Here is a 12488-nt window from a genome sequence, read left to right as displayed (position 1 = left end):
GATTTTCTCTGGTGGTGTCTTTTAATTTCTTCCTTTTTAGTTTTTGTGTATTGTGAACTCAAAGTGTCTGAGACAGGCCTCAATCAATTTACAAAGTTTATTTTGCCAAGGTTAAGGATGTACCCTCAGGAGGCTGTGTCCTGGCAACATGTGCTCAGGGTGGTCAGGGCACAGCTCACTTTTACATGTTTTAGGGAGACATGAGACATCAATCAATATGTGTAAGATGTACATTGATTTGGTCCAGAAAGGCAGGACAACTCAGAACAGGGCGGGATGCGGGGGGGCGGGGAGGGGACAGTTCCAGGTAGATAAGATGTGGTTCCAGGTAGATAAGAGACAAAAAGTTACATTCTTCTGACTCTTTAATCAGCCTTTCACTGAATACACAATTTACATGTTGGAGAACATAGAAGAATAGTCACTTATGCCTTAGTCTGGCTCAATGAATCTGCATTTGTCTCAGGTGAGCAGAGAGATGACTTTCTGTCTGGCACCTGTGAAGATAAGGCATCAATTTACATCACAAGGGTGAAATTCAACAGAATTGTATTAGGGTAAAGATTTTGAGTCCCAGAAGGAATTTCCTTATGAGCGAATTGTGATGGAGGTATATAGTTTTAAAACATCTTTGTAGTTATATTATTTAGGAATAGAATCAGAGGTAGGTTTGCCTGATGTAGTTCCCAGCTTGACTTTTCCCTTTAGCTTAGTGATTTTGGGGTCCCAAGATTGATTTGCCTTTCACAGTGTCTGTTATATTGTCTTTGATTTGACATTACCATGAGGCTTGCAAATAGTACTTACAACCCATTATCTTAAACTGATGACAACTTAATACTGATTGCATAAACAAACTAGCAAAGAGAAAGCAAATAAAAGCTCTACACTTTAACTTCATTCCTCCACTTTTTAACTTTTTGTTGTTTCTGTTTATGTATTATTTTACTGTCTATGTCTTGAAAAGTTGTTGTAGTTATTTTTTTGATTGGCTCATCTTTTAGTCTTTCTACTCAAGATATGAGTACTTTATACAGCACAATTACAGTTTTATAATATTCTGTTTGTCTGTGTACTTACTATTACCAGTGAGTTTTGTGCCTTCAGATGATTTCTCATTGCTCATTAACATCCTCTTCTTTCAAACTGAAGAACTCCCTTTAATATTTCTTATAGGATAGGTCTAATGTTGATGAAATCCCTCAGCTTTTCTTTGTCTAGGGAAGTCTTTATTTCTCCTTCATGTGTGTAGTATTTTTTTTTTTATCAATTCTGCTATTAAGAGATTGTAATTCATTCTTCAGTATATCAATTGCATTTTTCAGCTCCAGAATTTCTGCTTGATTATTAACTATTTCAATCTCTTTGTTAAATTTATCAGATAGTATTCTGAATTCCTTCTCTGTGCTATCTTGAATTTTGTTGAGTTTCCTCAAAGCAGTGATTTTGAATTCTTTGTCTGAAAGGTCACATATCTCTGTGTCTCCAGAGATATGTGTCTTATTTAATTCATTTGGTGGATTCATGTTTTCCTGGATGGTCTTGATGCTTGTGGATGCTTATTGATGTGTGGGCATTCATGAAATTAGGTATTTATTTTATTTATCATAGTCTTTGCAGTCTGGGCGTGTTTGTATCTGCTCTTCTTGGGAAAGCTTTCCAGGTATTCAAAGAGAGTTAGGTGTTGTGATCTAAGTTTTTGTTTACTGCAGCCTTATCTGCATTAGGGGGCATCCCAAGCCCTGTAACACTATGGCTCTTGCAGACTCAAGAGGTACTGCCTTGGTGGTTTTGCATAAGATCTGCAAGAATTCTCCGGATTACTAGAAGGAGCCCTTGTTCTTTTCCCTTACTTTCTTTGAAACAAATGGAGTCTCTCTCTCTGTGCTGAGCTGCCTGGAGCTGGGGGAGAGGTGACATAAGCCTCCCTGTGGCCACCACCACTGGGACTGTGCTGGGTCAGACCTGAAGCGAGCACAGCACTGGGTCTCACCCAAGTCCCACAGTAACCACTGCCTGGTGACAGCCTATGTTTGTTCAAGACCCCAGTGTTCTACAATCAAGAGGTGGTGAAGCCAGCCAGGCTTGTGTCCTGTGTTATTTTGAATTTTGTTCAAGAGTGACTAGCTCTCCAGATTCCAGGCAGGACTAGAGATGCCATCTGGGAGCCAGGTCCTAGAGTTGGAAACCTAGGAATTTACCTGGTGATCTATTCTGCTGTGGCTGAACTGATACCCAAGCTGCAAGGCAAAGACCTTCTCACTCTTTTCTCCCCTTTCTACAAGCAGAGGAGTCTCTCCCCATGACCACCACCACCCCAGGCCCATGGCAAATACTGTCTGGTTACCATCGATGTTCACTCAAGGCCCAAGGGCTCATCTGTCAGCTTTTGGTGATGTTGGCAGTTCTGAGTCTGTCCCTTCAGGGAAGTGGGCTCCCCTCTGGCCCAGGGCAGGCCCAGAAATACTGTCTAAAAGCCAAAACCTGGAATCAGAGACCCCAAGAGTCTAGGTGGTACTCTACCCCACTGTGGCCAAGCTGGTACCTAAACTATAAGACAAAGTCTCCTTTACTCTTCCCTCTCCTTTTCTCAAACAGAAGGAGTCCCTCCCTGTAGCCACCACAGATGGGAATGTGCTGGGTCATATCTGAAGCCATCACATCTCTGAGTCTCACTCAAGGCTCATGGCAAGTATTGCCTGGGTATCACTGCTGATTATTTAGGGCCCAAGAGTTCCTTTTTTTTTTTTTTTCCAAGACAGAGTCTTGCTCTGTCACCCAGGCTGGAGTGCAATGGCGCGATCTTGGCTCACTGCAACCTCCACCTCCTGGGTTCAAGCAATTCTCCTGCCTCAGCCTCCCGAATAGCTGGGATTACAGGCATCTGCCACCATGCCCAGCTAATTTTTTGTATTTTCAGTAGAGACAGGGTTTCACCATGTTGGCCAGGCTGGTCTCAAACTCCTGACCTTGTGATCCACCCGCCTCAGCCTCCCAAAGTGCTGGGATTACAGGCGTGAGCCACTGCACCTGTTCTGACCCAAGGGTTCTTTAGTCAGCAGGTGTTGAATTCTGCTAGGACTGGGCCCTTCCCTTTGAGGTAGTGAGTTCCTTTCTGACCCAGAGTGTGCTTAAAATGTCATCTGGGAGCTAGGGCCTGGAATGGGGATGTCAAGACTCTGCCTATCCTATTGTAGTGCCCAATCCTACTGTAGCTGAGCTGGTATCCAAGTTGTAAGACAAAGCCCTCTTTACTCTTCCCTCTCCTCGCCTCAAGCCTGAAGGAAGGCGTCTCTCCCACAGCTGCAAGCTGTGCTGCCTGGGGTTAGGGGAGTGGTGGCACAAGCACTTGCTTGGGTGCCCTGGCTGGTTTCTCACTAGGTCACGTGCTCCTTAAGTCCACTAGATCTGAGCCCAGCACAGCACCAGGACTTGCCCAGCAATTGCAGTCCTTGTGGCCTAGACTGCCTTTCACATTTATTTAGGACCCCAGAACACTTTAACCCATTGTGGTGAGGCTTGCTAGAACCCAGGTTCCAGCCACTGAGGTGGGCAAGTCATCTTTGGCTAAGGCTGATCTAAATGCTCCCTCTGCTGGTGCTGGCTGAGTTTTGCCCAGTGTTGCTTTCTGCTGACAGGGCAGCACTGAGTTCCAATGCAAAGTCCCACAATCACTGTGCTCTTCCTCTCCTAAGCATATAGAGTCTCTCTTCATGCCATATGGCCTCTGCCAAGGGATGAGGAAAGGGTGGTGTTGGCAATCCAAGACTATCATTCTTTCTTACCCTCTTCAGTGCCTCTTTCAGTGACGTGAAGTTAAAACCAAGTACTGTGATTACTCACCTGATTTTTGGTTCTCATGAAGGTGCTTCTTTGTGTGGGTAGTTGTTCAATTTGGTATTCCAGTGGGGAGGACAATTAATGGAGGCTTCTATTGAGCCGTCTTGCTCTGCCTCTTCCTCCTGAAGGATAATGTTTTAATGATTTAGAGATATCAGTATCTCAGGTGGTTACTAAAATGCAGATGTTTGTGTTTTACCCCTATACCTTACTCCCTAGTAATTATGAATCAGTAGATCTTGGATGGGACCTGGGGGAGAGCATTTTTAGCAGAAGTCAAGGGTATAACTGTGGAAAGGAATGGTTTATGTAGAGTAGAAATAAAGATCATCCAGATTCTAGGTGTTGGTCCTCACTTGAAGACCTAAGATAATGGCAAGGTTCTGGATAGAGAGGAAACTTGTGAACCAAATAAGGAAACCTTCATCTTTTTGAAACAGAAAGCCTAAGTAGATAGTAAATAATAGCATGGAGAGGACATAAAAGAGAGTGATTTGAACCTAATTCAGTATGCTCTAAGCATTATCTTTAGAATCATCAGTACATTTGATTTGGGTAAAGGGAAGAGTATTTGGGCAATTGTGAGTGAGTGAAAAGTGTTTTATTTTATAGAAAAAAACTCATAGACTAATTTTAAAAAACATTATGATCGAAGATGATAATAAGAGCTTATATTTATTGAACACTTACTGTGTGCGAGGCACTATTTTGATTACTTCATGCGTATTAAGTCTTAATACTCATGAAAACCATGGGCTTTATTTTCCCCATTTTACAGGTAATGAAAATAAGGCTAAGATAGGTTAACGTGTCAAAATGTCGTGAGGATACCAGTTAGGTAGCTAATGTCTGGGCCAGGCGCAGTGGCTCACGCCTGTAATCCCAGCACTTTGGGAGGTCGAGGCGGGTGGATTGCTTGAGGTCAGGAGTTCAAGATCAGCCTCGCCAACATGGTGAAACCCTGTCTCTGCTAAAAATACAAAAATTAGCAAGGCATGGTAGCGGGCACCTGTATTCCCAGCTGCTCGGGAGGCTGAGGCAGGAGAATTGCTTGAACCCAGGAGGTGGAGGTTGCAGTGAGCCGAGATCGCGCCACTTACTCCAGCCTTGGCAACAGAGCAAGACTTCGTCTTAAAAAAAAAAAAAAAAAGAAGCTAATGTCTGAAGGAGAGATGACAGAAGTTTGAAATAAGATATTCTAATGAGTGTGAAGAGCGAAAGACAAATTTAAGAAATTATAAAGGGAAATCTTTGTAATAATAAAGGGACATTACAAACGATCAGATTTGAAGAGAGTTCAGGAAAGGTAGGATCTGATGTTGACTGACTGTTGTTTGGGATACTGGTTTAATAGTGTTGTTATTAAGAAAACTAGAAGGCTGGACCTGATGGCTCATGCCTGTAATCCCAGCACTTTGGGAGGCTGAGGCCGGCAGATCACCTTAGGTCAGGAGTTTGAGACCAGCCTGGTGAAACCTCATCTCTACAAAAAAATACAAAAATCAGCCGGGCATGGTGGCGTGCACCTGTAATCCTAGCTATTAGGGAGGCTGAGGCAGGAGAATTGCTTGAACCCAGGAGGCAGACATTGCAGTGAGCTGAGATTGCGCCACTGCCCTCCAGCTTGGGCAACAGAGCAAGGCTCTATCTCAAAAAAAAACAAAGAAAATTCAAGAAGTCTACCAAGCATGCAACACATAGTAGCAAGACACACACACACATACAAACACACACGCACACACACAGAGAAGGATTTAAGAGTAAATATAAGTTAATTACATATACGATAAAAGTCTACTGAGTTATACATGTCTTTGGGTCAGACATGTGGAAATGTACATTAGTCAGAATTATGAGTACAGTGCTCTTGAAGCAGGTGACACTGAGTATGTGTGTTATTGAAGCCAAGAAATGCTTCTGGTGATAGTAATAAAATATTCCACCAGAAGTGGCAAAGCAGTAAAGATTAATTATGTCATATAACAAAACTTTTGAAGGTAGGCAACTCCAGGTTTGGCAAAGTGGCTCAGTGATGTCCCCAAAAGCCCAGTCTCTTTCTTGTTTCTTTGCCATCCTCAATATTTGGTTTTTGATCTTGGGCTTGCCACTCGTGGTTGCAGGACGGTTGTTGGCAGCACTCTGAAACATTTATCTGTATACAACATTTAAAACAAGAAGAGAATGGGGTGAGAAACAAAGAATAGAATTGTGATTGTCAGGGCTGGGGGAAGGGGAAAATGTTGCTAATCAATGGCAACAGATATAAAATTTCTATTATGCAAGATGAGTAAGTTCTAGAGATCTTCTGTATAACATTGTACGTATAAATAACAGTACTGAATTGTGCACTTAAAAATCTGTTAAGAGAGGCCAGGCATGGTGGTTCACACCTATAATCCCAGCATTTAGTGAGCCTGAGGTGGGAGGGTCACTTTAGCCCAGGAGTTCAAGACAAGTCTGGGCAACAAAGTAAGACCCTATCTCCACAAAAAATACAAAAGTTAGCTGAGTGTGGGAGTGCACGCCTTTAGTCCTAGCTACTTGGGAGGCTGGGGCTGAAGGATCACTTGATCCCAGGAGTTTAAGGCTGCAGTGAGCCATGTCACACCACTGCACTCCACCCTGGGTGACAGAGCAAGACCCTGTCTAAAAAAACAAAACAAAACAAAACAAACCTTGGGCAAGGTGGCTCACGCCTGTAATCCCAGCACTTTGGGAGGCTGAGGTGGGTGGATCAGTTGAGGTCAGGAGTTCAAGACCAGCCTGGCCAACATGGAGAAACCCTGTCTCTACTAAAAAATACAAAATTAACTGGGGGTGGTGGTGCATGCCTGTAATCCCAGCTATTCGGGAGGCTGAGGCAGGAGAATCGCTTGAACCCGGGAGGTGGAGGTTGCGGTGAACCGAGATCATGCCATTGCACTCCAGCCTGGGCAAAAACAGCGAAACTCCGTCTCAAAAGAAATAAAAAAAAATCTGTTAAGAGGATAGAACTGTTAAGCATACTTACTATAATAAAATTAAGAAGGCAGAAAGAGGAAAAAGAAGAGAAAGAGAGGGAGGAGGAGGTGGAGGTGGAGAAGAAGAGGGAGTAGGGGGAGGAAAGGAAGAAGGAAAAAAGGGAGGCACCAGTAAGCTCTCCTTGCCTGATTCATGTTTTCCTAATCAAAAGAGAAATCCTTAAAAGCTCCTCGGGTGACTTTCCCTTAAGTCTCATTGATCCGAACTTGATTACTTGATCTTCTCTAGTTCAAGAGAGTATGGGAAAGTAAATATATTGCAAAGTACAATGAGATTGTCATCACTGCCTTAGATTAATTATTCATCCCCCAGGACAAGGCATATTCTGTATCCTCACCCTAGAAAAAAGGACCAGGGGTCTATTAGAAGAAAAAAGAAAAACAATGGATTTTTGTTATTTTTATTTTTATTGTTTGAGACAGGGTCTCTCTGTGTCTCCCGGGCTGGAGTACAGTGGTACAATCATGGCTCACTCAACCTCCCAGGCTCAAGTGCTTCTCACACTTCAGCCCCCCGAATAGCTGGGACTACAGGCATGCATCACCACGCCTGGCTAATTTTTGTATTTTTTGTAGAGATGGGGTTTCGCCATGTTGGCCAGGCTGGTCTCAAACTCCTGGGCTCAAGCCATCCACCTGCTTTGGCCCCACAAAGTGCTGGGATTATAGGTGTGAGCCACCACGCCTGGGAAAAATGGCCCATTGCTAGTTAAGAGTATTAGCCAAGAAGTAGATGGATTTGCCTATGGAGAGCATTTAAAATGAATTAGAAAAAAAAAAATAGCCGGGCGCGGTGGCTCACGCCTGTAATCCCAGCACTTTGGGAGGCTGACGTGGGTGGATCACCTGAGGTCAGGAGGTCGAGACTAGCCTGGCCAACATGGTGAAACCCCATCTCTACTAAAAATACAAACATTAGCTGGGCGTGGTGGCAGGCGCCTGTAATCCCAGCTCCCTGGGGAGGGGCGTGGTGAGGCAGGAGAATGGCTTGAAACTGGGAGGCGGAGTTTGCAGTGAGCCGAGATCGAGATCTCGCCATCGCACTCCAGCCTGGGGAACAAGAGCAAGACTTCGTCTCAAAAAAAAAAAAAAAAGAAAAAGAAAAAGAAAAAAAATTAAGGACATGGGATGAAACCCTAAGGGAGAACACTATCTGAAGAGATGTTAAGAGGTAAAAGAGATTGTGAGGGATTGAGAAGGCAGACTCTGAGAAGTAGTCAGTAGGATAACACCATGGTCATACAAAGAAAATGGTTCTGTTTTCACAGAATGTATCCCAGAGAAGAGTAGCTAAGACTTATACACCAGTAATTACAGAAACAGTATTGTATTAGTCTGTTCTCATGCTGCTAAGAAAGACATACCCAAGACTGGGTAATTTTATAAAGGAAACAGATTTAACGGACTCACAGTTTCACATGGCTGGGGAGGCCTCACAATAATGGCGGAAGACAAGGAGGAGCAAGTCATATCTTAACACGGATGGCAGCAGGCAAAGAGAGTGAGAACAAAGCGAAGGGGATTTTTGCTTATGAAACCATCAGATCTCATGAGACTTACTCACTGCCGGAAGAACAGTATGGGGGAAACCACTGCCATGATTCAATTATCTCCCACTGGATTTCTCCCACAACATGTGGCAATTATGGGAGCTACAACTCAAGATGAGATTTGGGTAGGGATGCAGCCAAACCATATCAAGTACAAAAGTTGGTGTGGGTCTATAAGCAGGGTTTCTCAACTTTGGCACTGTTGACATTTAGGACCAGATATTTTTTTTTTTTTCGAGACAGAGTCTCGTTCTGTCACCCAGGCTGGAGTGCAATGGCGTGATCTTGGCTCACTGCAACCTCCACCTCCTGGGTTCAAGCAATTCTCCCGCCTCAGCCTCCCAAGTAGCTGGGATTACAGATGCCTGCCACCATGCCCAGGTAATTTTTGTATTTTTAATAGGGATGGGGTTTCACCATGTTGGTCAGGCTGGTCTTGAACTCCGGATCTCAGGCGATCTTCCCGCCTCGGCCTCCCAAAATGTTGGGATTACAGGTGTGAGCCACCGTGCCTGGCCCAGATAACTCTTTATTGTGGGAGCTTGTCCTGTGCATTGTAGGATGCCTGGCAGCACCCCTGGCCTCTACCCATTAGGTGCCAGTAGCAAATCTCCCCCACTCCCCTAGGTATTATAATAAAAATGTCTTCAGACATTGCCAAATCTCCCCAGGGGGACAAAAACACTCCTAATTGGGAATCACTGGTTTATAACAAGGAGTGCTTCAGGAAAGGCTGCAAATGGGGCAATAGTAATTAAAACGGATCTCAAAGACTGGTTATCATTTAGCCAAGCAAAGTCGGAGGAAAAGAAATTCCAAGGAGCATTTGTGCAGAAGCAATGATGGACGATTTCAGGTGTGCTTAGGCACACAATATGTACTCATGTCAGGCTCTCACCAGAGCATCTGAGTGCAAGTTGCATGATTTTGAACAGGAGAAAAACATCTAATCAGAACGGAGGACTAGGGAGATTACTAGCCGTCTGTGTGTTGGGTGGATTGGGGCAGGGAGAGATTAAAGGCAGGGATAACAGTAATCCAGGGGGAAGGTACAATGAATGACCAAACTAGGGCAGTGAGAGTGGGAACTGAGGGGGATGACTGTGAGAGATTTTGTGGAGATAGAACTGGGACGGCTTAGTGATTACTGGATGGGGGAGGCTCATATCTTTCTCTCTTGCTTTAAGTACTATCTATAAAGATAGGAGCTATATGAAAGTTTGGAGGCTGGATAATTGGAAGCACATTGATGACATCAGCAGAGAGAGGGAAGCAGGTTAAAGAGGGAAGATTATGTGCTTGGATTCAGATTAATTGGGCTTGTTAGAATAGAGATGAACCAGACATCTCGTATAGTTTTAGAAGTTATCAGACTACAGGTCATAATGGAGACACTAGAGGACAGAGTATAAAGAAGAGATTCAAGATCAGATACAGGTGGAATGAACACCTTGCCTATATTTAGAGGGCATGAGGTGATCATAAATAAGGTATAAGGACCTGCCAGAGAGGCTGGAGGAGATTCAGAATCCTATTGTGGAAGGGAGGAGTTTCAAGGAGAAGGAGGACAGCTTTGTGGGTCAGGGTGGAAAGTACCCTGAGAGGTTCTAGAGAACTAGCAGAAAGAAGACTTTACAATATCCTTTCAAGATAGATAGGAATTAATTTATTTTTTATTTTTATTTTTATTTTTTTGAGACGGAGTCTCGCTCTGTCACCCAGGCTGGAGTGCAGTGGCGCGATCTTGGCTCACTGCAAGCTCCACCTCCCGGGTTCAAGCCATTCTCCTGCCTCAGCCTCCCAGTAGCTGGGACTACAGGTGCCTGCCACCAAGCCCGGCTAATTTTTTGTATTTTTAGTAGAGACGGGGTTTCACCGTGTTAGCCAGGATGGTCTCGATCTCCTGACCTTGTGATCCGCCCACCTCAGCCTTCCAAAGTGCTGGGATTACAGGCGTAAGCCACCGCGCCCAGCCCAGTAAGTCTAATTTTACATAGGGATTAGGTACTAGAGTGTGTACAGCAAGGCTAAAAATAAATCCAGTGGGTCAAAATTGTCATGGGAAATTTCCCAAAAAGTACAGTATAAATGATTTTCGAGTATTGAACTTGGTGTGTGTGTGTGTCTGTGTGTGTATGCATGTGTGTGTGCACATGTATGTAATGCGCAATGAATGCAAGTATTATAGGAAATATAAAAACAGTGCAATTTGAAGTATTTTTTATTATGAGAAATAGAGAAAGAGAATGACATTGTTTTCTGAGTGTGTAGAGTAGAATTTTAGAGTAGATTTTCCTCTTTTAAGACAGAGTATCATTGCCTTATGTAAACTCTCCTATTCAAATTCCAGGAACTGTTAATAACTCAAGGCAGAGAATATTTGTGAGTTTCTGCTTTCCTAGAGAAAATGTAGTAAGATACAGGGAAAACATTCTGCAGGTAGTTGGCACATATTTTTCATAATGATGGCAATAAAAGCCTTTGTTGATAACAGTGAGGACAAAATGAAGCTGGACTGTCTGGGGCTCTGAAGTCAACCTCAAAGTTAGTGTCTATTAGAAATGTTAGAAATGCTGTCTCTTCTTCAGTAAAAGACACTGCCCATAGATAGGTATATGGTATATATCCAGTTTGGATCCAGTTTTCCTTAAATATCTTTTACTGTGACTTGTTTGTTAAGTACAGTGCCACTGGCAGAGTAACAACCTTGGTTGATGATGAGCCTCATCATTTGGGAAAAGCACATGTGTTGTCTGGGAGAGAAGCTTTGGGAGTTTACAGTTGACAATGAGGGAGAACTGTGGGGCCCTTCTGTCAACGCTAGAGGGAAATGGGAGGAGAGACATAGCTAGATTGTTCTTATATTCTTTTTTTTTTTTTTTTTTGGAGATGATATCTCTCTCTTTTGGAGATGATATCTCTCTCACTCTGTCACCCAGGCTGGAGTGCAGTGAAGTATGAAGTGATCACAGCTCACTGCAGCCTGGATCTCCTGTGCTCAAGTGATCCTTCCACCTCAGCCTTGGAGTAGCTTAGACTGCAGGCACATACCACCACAACCAGCTAATTTTTGCATTTTTTGTAAAGACTGGCTTTTGCCATGTTGCCCAGGCTGGTCTTGAACTCCTGCTTTGACGTCCCAAAGTGCTGGGATTATAGGCGTGAACGCCTGGCCCTCATATTCTTCTGTGGATGTTAATTCCCTAACTTTCTCACTTCCCTTCAAGCTCTTTTTTTTTTTTTTTTTTTTTTTTTAACATATACTACCTTCTCTCTTCCTTTGTTGCTAACATCAAAAGAATCCTTACGTAGGGGTAACGGCAACAGGGACGGGGTCGGAGGTGAAACGTACCTTCAAGCCAAAAACAGCCTGAAGGCTGAAAGACCAGACTGCTGCTCCTGGATGAAATCCATGATGCAGAGTGAGAATTTCTGTTCCTGTTTGCCTGCCCCTCCCCTATTCTGAGCCCATAAAAAGCCCCAGGACTCAGCCTCATGAAGGGGACTTTCCTGCCTTCAGGTAGGGGGACCACCCCCGCTTCCCTCTCTGCTGAAAGCTGTTTCATCCCTCAGTAAAACTCCCCGCCTTGCTCACTCTTCGATTGTCAGCACATCTTCATTTTTCTTGGGCATGGGGCAAGAACTCAGGAACCAGTGTGCAAGGCAAACTTGACTCAGGCGGGCAAATTGCATGGGGTGCCTCCTGCAGCAGGTAGTGTGCCCCGAGCTAGGCCTCCGGCATTGCCCGCCAGAGGTCCTTGACTGGCAAAGGGACTGAGAAAAATCCTGCATTGAGGGAGAGGGGGGCGAGGGGCGGTCATTGGATGTAGGAGTAATTGCCAGGCTTGCTCTAGAACTTATTAATGCAGTTATATCTATGACCCTATCACTCTCTATCCCCTTATCACTCTTTCTCATAAAATTTACCACATGGTACCTGTTTTTTTTGTTTTGTTTTGGTTTGTTTTTTTTTTTTGAGACTGAATCTCGCTCTATTGCCCAGGCTGGAGTGCAGTGGCATGATCTCGGCTCACAGCAACCTCTGCCTCCCAGGTTCGAGCGATTCTTGTGACTCAGC

General features: G+C 44.1%; 1 long non-coding RNA gene across 1 annotated transcript; it reads right to left on the bottom strand.

Moving 5' to 3' along the window:
* Positions 1–380: 380 nt before the first annotated feature.
* Positions 381–8339, bottom strand: LOC129009717 (uncharacterized). The gene is made up of 3 exons (XR_008492832.1): positions 8271–8339; positions 3844–3962; positions 381–497 (listed from the first exon to the last, which is right to left on the bottom strand). It is a non-coding gene; the product is annotated as an uncharacterized LOC129009717 (long non-coding RNA).
* Positions 8340–12488: the final 4149 nt, after the last annotated feature.

Source organism: Pongo pygmaeus, chromosome 10, assembly GCF_028885625.2.
Source record: "Pongo pygmaeus isolate AG05252 chromosome 10, NHGRI_mPonPyg2-v2.0_pri, whole genome shotgun sequence".
NCBI lineage: Eukaryota > Metazoa > Chordata > Mammalia > Primates > Hominidae > Pongo > Pongo pygmaeus.
Note: the sequence above shows the minus strand (reverse complement) of the source record. Positions and strands in the feature narration are given on the sequence as shown.